The 6,101-nt window shown below is 39.3% G+C and overlaps 1 protein-coding gene across 4 annotated transcripts in view; it reads right to left on the bottom strand.

Annotated features, from left to right (window-relative positions):
* LOC116170205 (zinc finger protein chinmo-like) overlaps positions 1-6,101 on the bottom strand; it is a 301,795-nt gene that overhangs the window by 67,280 nt on the left and 228,414 nt on the right. The window lies entirely within an intron of this gene.

Below are 6,101 nucleotides of genomic sequence, written 5' to 3'. Positions count from 1 at the left end.
GGAAATAGTATATTATATACCGCGGGACTGAAGTAGTACTTTTAATCCCGAAGTTTATGGCCCGACCGAAGGGAGGGCCATAATTTACCTGAGGGATTAAGACCACTACTTCAGTCGCAAGGTATATACGATATTTTTCGTACTTCCGAAACTGAAACACTTAATATGTATGGAGTTAGAGAACGCGTTCTTTCAAAAAATCGCTGCTTAACTACAAGTTACCATAGGAACGTTGCGTTGGTACGACAAACCCTACGCTATGGTAACAAAAATAATTTGGAAACTGTCATTGTTAGTGTCATGATTTTGGTGGTGGGTGACAAAGGTGTATTTGATATTGATAAAAAGCAGCCAAATTAGGTAAAGAATTGATACCACTGAAATCCAAAAAACTATATGAGCAGCAGTACGATGCGTTTAAGAAGTAGTGCAGTATACAAAATGTGGAACAACCTACTGAAATTGCCTTGTTAGTAATTTCATCTTTCCGGGATTTTCGTCCAAATTTAATCCCGGCGGGACAAAAAGTGACACTTTAGTACTTGTCATAATGGAGTGAAGTTGTCACTTTAGTCTCGGAAGTACGAAAAGTAGGAATGTACCCGGGAGAAAAAGTAAAGGGATAATCTACGTTTAGATATAAAGGCTCGCGAACTTTTCAAGTGTATCTTTGGATTTGATGTAGACATAAAAATCCCTGCAACAAATCGGGACTTGATCTATTATAATTCCTGCGGAACGCATAATTCTGTTCAAAAAGCGTCCCGCATTTTCGGGACATATGGCAACCCTAATCCAGGTAAATAATAACGGAAGATTAATCCAGAAGAAAAACGATGAGAACTTAAGAGAAAACTGCGAGAGAAGTCCGAGGAAATATGAAGGAAGATAAAACCCTACAAAAATGTTTAGTCATAATCTTTACATACATCACACTAATTACTTGCAAACATAAATCCGCTAAACGTATTCAATGGAGCAGGCACAACACATCAGAAATAGAGGGAAACACTTCAAAGAAAATTGATGATATCCAAAACAGTCCTTTAAGTAAGGTAGATAAGTCAAGTAACAGTAATGGCGTATCGAGAAAAATTGCAACTAACTACTGTGAAGGCAAGATATTTTCTGGGCGGAAAAGGACGGGTTGTACGCAAGGCCAAGTTAAAGAAGAAGAAGGGATAAAATTAAAAGCACAACGGAAAAGAGCTGCACAAATCTACAATAGGATTAACTTACATCTTAACTAAACGGGTTTACAAAGGAGTACCTACATGACGTCAGAATACTAAATATAAATTTCGAATTTAAGTAAATGGAGAGGTTAAATGTGCAAGTAAGGGGCGAGAGTTTAGAGCAGATGATCGCAATAACGGTAGAATGGAAACGCATGGCAGAAATAAAAGCAAGAATAGGAACGGCTAACGAGGCTTTTAGACAGAAAAAGATACTGCTAGCTAGTAAAATGGAGCTGGAGTTGAAGAAAGGTAGTGAAGTGTGAAGTGCCTTTTTATACGGCTGTGAAACGTGGACATTATGTGAGAGGGAGAAGAAAAGAACAGAAAAGTCTGAAAATGTGGTTATGGGGAAGGGGTTTGAAAATTATGGTCCGGATAGTTAGGAATGAAGATGTGTTATCGAGAATAGGGGAGAAAAAAAATGGTGTTGAACACCATAGGAGGAGGAAAAAGTTTGATGATTGTTTCATTCTGACCTCCAGTTTCGCCGAGTTATTGTCTCCTGCGGGAATGTTCTCAAGATTGACCTTTAGGTTCTCTCTATAGAGGTCCCAGTTGGTTCTTCTCGGATTTCTATATACGGCTACAGCCTCTTCGCTTGATAACATGTCAAAAAAAAAAATAATTGGGCGCAAGCCTGTTGAGGGCCCAGAACAAGAGAGGGATAATAAATAAATAAATAAAACGAACATGCCATTTGTGTACGGAGCTGCAGGCAGTCACAGTTCCAAACATTATGCAATGGGGGTGTACAGTATAGTTGAAGAAGCGTAGTTCTAATTTAATAAGCGTGTACCTGAAACCATAAAACATTTTTTTGGACAGTAAAAGTTTATTTAAAAATAGAGGCTGATTAGCAAAAAAATAATGGACGTGTGCGGTTTTAAGGGTTTACTCAAAACGATATGATTGTGGCGGGCTCTGTGACGTAATAAGCCCGACCAATCAGCTCCTCGAACCATTCAGATGACATAACGACTTGGCAGTATTGCAGGAGAATGTCATTTGTAACTTGCGTCACCTGTCACAGGCACCTGTCACTTGTCGTTCACTTTCGCGTCAAATCCGACAAACGTCAGACCCTCGCACAAGGTTGCCGGCTCACTTCTACGTGATTGGTTGTAGGTTTGTGACGTATTTAGACTGAAGCATTTGAAATTCGGACTAAAAACACAGCTTTTCAATAATTTATTTTGGGTTTATTTTACTCGCAAAGAAAATTTGAGGACACACGAGTCTTTTTATTCTTAATGTACTTTGTATGATCAGAAATAAAAATTGAAGCCGGGATTATTAGCTATCTCTAAATTATTATTTGGAATGTAGGTGCTGCCACCCATACACTGTCGGTGCACATTAGGCATCAACCATCCAAGGAGTTGACATCCTTTTCGCTGACAGTGTTCCACCAGTTCGCTAACTTCTGTGGTTGGTGGTGGTAGATTGATCGTAAGGAGTAGGGATCCAAGACAAGCCCCCGTTCGCTCCACTCCTTTCCACTGTCAGAATTAATGCCCCAGCCCCAGGTCTCTGCAACAAAATTCCCATAATTGAACGCTATTTTCTCCATTCTGAAGCTGTAGTTCTGTTATTCTTTACGCCACTATTTTTTGCCTTTCGAGCTACTTCCTTGGGATGCTGCCATCAGACGGTGTCGCTTTTGCGTCCCAGTCTTCCGTATAGTCTCGTAGGTGCGTAACCTGGTTGCTTCATTTCAGTAGATGGGAGGACCAGGTTGCTTAGAGTCCCCTGGTTCCCACTTATATTTGTTAGTTTACGGCGCCTTGCCCGGAGAGTTTCTTAACGATCCCGCAGTCCAGGTGCTCCGGGATAGTTTTTTTTTGGGTTTTTTGGTTTATTTTTCCTGTCCATATGAGTCCACGAGTATGGGGGGAAATAAATGTCACAGGCACGCCGGGTGCCCCTGCGTCCGAAGGCGACACGGACTGGCACCGATGCTCCGAGGTTGAGGCCTGGAGCTTCTGATCCTTCACCACGCATCCCCGTGTTCGATCCTCTGAACCCTTAGAATAGGTCATTTGCTGAGGTGAGGAGATCTCTTGGTCCGGGGCGGTAAAGCCGAGACCTTCGGCACAATCCTGAGCTGGACCAGGTTCGTTGCCTAATATCCTCGAATGATTGTCGGTACATCAAACCCATATCGGCACCGGTCTACAACCCCCGTGGCAAGCCTTGCCATGATACGACAGCCGGGTGGGGTAGCATGGTCGCGATGCTGGCTTGGGTTGTTACGGAGTTGCTGTTTTCATACAGCGACGAGCATCCTTATCTCCGAGGCCATTAACATATCGTGTCACTGACGCGGTTCGCTTAGGCCGTCTCCTTATCCGTCACTTGGAGACACGCCTGATGGGGCGCATGAACAAGTGACTGCTTACAAGTCGCTTCATTGGAAGATGAAGTTAAAAGCAAAGCGGCGAGTAATGATTTGTGTGTGCCTCATGTGGCCGACATTTAAACGGGTCGAAGCTCGCACGCTTGTGACCAAACGCATGGACAAGTCAGGCGAACGTGAAGCTATAATTTGATTTTTAAAATTCAGGTTATTGTACAATTTATACTTATTCCATTTTTTTGGTTGAAATTTTGGGCACGTTTTTTATGAACCCTGCAAAATCTGTTTTAACTGTCACTTCTGCCACGTAAAATGCCAACTTGAACATGCTTGGAAAGAGAGTCTCAATGTGCAGCGAAATGGTATAAGTTTCAATACTTACGCTTACTAAACCGGTGGTTGAAAATATTTTCAGCCATAGCATATACTTATATAATTGATTACTACGGACTAAACAGCATAGTTTTGAATTCTTAAAATGCAAATAATCCTCATTACCTACGAAGTGTGAGATTTAGATTTTTTTTAATTTTTTTTTTAATACACTTGTTTTTGATAATTGGTAGTTAAAGCCAACCTAATAATTCAAATGCGTAAATTTTCGTTTCAACTAAAAACCAACCTTTTTCAAAACTAAGAAATGCACTCATTTTCAAAAATTTTTCAAAAACGCAAATAATGCAAAACCCGTTCGGTTTGAGTTGATGGTCACTTCAGAAAATCTAATACAAATATGTCGCATAGATTAAAAAAAATAATAAATCCCAGAATATTCGACTGAATTAGTCAGGAAACACCCTGTATGAGCCAAGTGTTCTTTCTTCGACAATTTGTTGAAGATTCTATTAGGGGAATTTCATTTTTGTACCCCACAAAGTGGCCAGTAGGATTTCCTTCCGGTGTAATAAGGCAAAATCAAATTAGCAAAAGCATGATCTTTGAAGCAAAAGATTGAGGCAATTAAATATATAGGGGCCATGTTACCAGCACAAATTGGAACGAGTTTTTGAAGGGTATGTGAAAAACCAAAAAAAGATGTGCGTTGTATTTAGAATGGATGATGCAATTTCAAATTACCGACTTTTTATACATTCTGAATTCTATGGCATTTTTGTGAATGATTCAGTATAAGAACTGACACTTTGCACTTGCGTGTATAAAAAAAGGTGCCATTAATGGCGCAGAAGTATAATTGTATTGATCAATTTCACTTTAGTCAACTAATTTTAGTGTTTAGACAAGACAGGTAATTGATCAAAGCTGGAAGACGAGCACGTGTTAATAACAGAGCAAAAGAAACCTGCATTGCTAATGTGCTACCGAATAACCGCCTACAGCCAGAGGATATCTCAGCATATTTATAGGTTGTTCTTTAAGTGATTGAAAGTTTTGGATTAATAACTCAATCCGTTCTCAAATTTTTCTTGTGTCCGTCAGTAGATAACGGCTCATATTTCTATAAATATAACGTCGTAGCTGATGGGTTGTCTGATGCTAATTAAGTGTATTAAATGGTTTTAACATAAGAGGTTTCTTCTGTAAAACCAACAAAATGAAAAACGATTCCCATTAACTGAGATATGAGATATGGACTATGAATGCATTTTCTGTGAGGATTAATCCAACAAAAAACGTTATCATTATTGAAGCGGTAGCTCTCGGTTATTATAAGGAGGGATGTTGGGGCATGGAACCAGGTGATTAGTGACTTCCAGAGTGAGACAGACTAATGATTGAGCGTTATCGAGATATGTGCGACAGAATAAACTATACTCGCGTTATCTACACTGCCAGCGTCGCTCTGGCCTTTTAATCATCCCTTAACACATTTCTCACCTTATCTCCGTAAAAGCTTTAAAAAAGTTTCCCTGGAAAACTCGATAGCGCATAAAATGTCTGCAGATGACAGAGGTGTGCCCGCCGATTTAATGTGGATAGAATTCTCTGATCAATTTTAGATTTCAAACGATTTATAACTTCCTCTTACATAGCAGCGGATACTGATAACATCTATCGATCACGCTACATTAGCATTAGGCATTGATTTATATTAATTATAACGGGCAATTTTTATACAACCCTCCAATAACGTCTTCCTTTTCCACCAGAAGCGTTCGCTCGGCTTAAGAACACTTACTTACAAAATATTGGTACCCAATTACTAGTATCTATCTCTTAATGTTAGTAATTTACCATAGAACATGTATAAACTCTTTGGTTGATAATAGTTAAACTTAAGATAGAATAATACCCATGATAAAATTGGATAAAATATATAAACACCTCAATTTGTATCTAGACCCCGATATGCCTCTAATGGCTAATAAATACATGCGATAATAACGGTTGAATGTACACTGTGAGGACACCTTTTTTATTTCTAAATGGGGAAGGGAGATTCTATCGCTATTTAGCATGTTGTTTTGTGACAAAATTTTGTCCATTTTTTAAGGGAATTTATTATTCGATAAAAACTTTTTACTCAAATTGCTTAGTTCCTTCCAAAA

Source organism: Photinus pyralis, unplaced genomic scaffold (assembly GCF_008802855.1).
Source record: "Photinus pyralis isolate 1611_PpyrPB1 unplaced genomic scaffold, Ppyr1.3 Ppyr1.4_LG5, whole genome shotgun sequence".
NCBI lineage: Eukaryota > Metazoa > Arthropoda > Insecta > Coleoptera > Lampyridae > Photinus > Photinus pyralis.
This window is presented reverse-complemented; position numbering and strand designations above follow the sequence as displayed.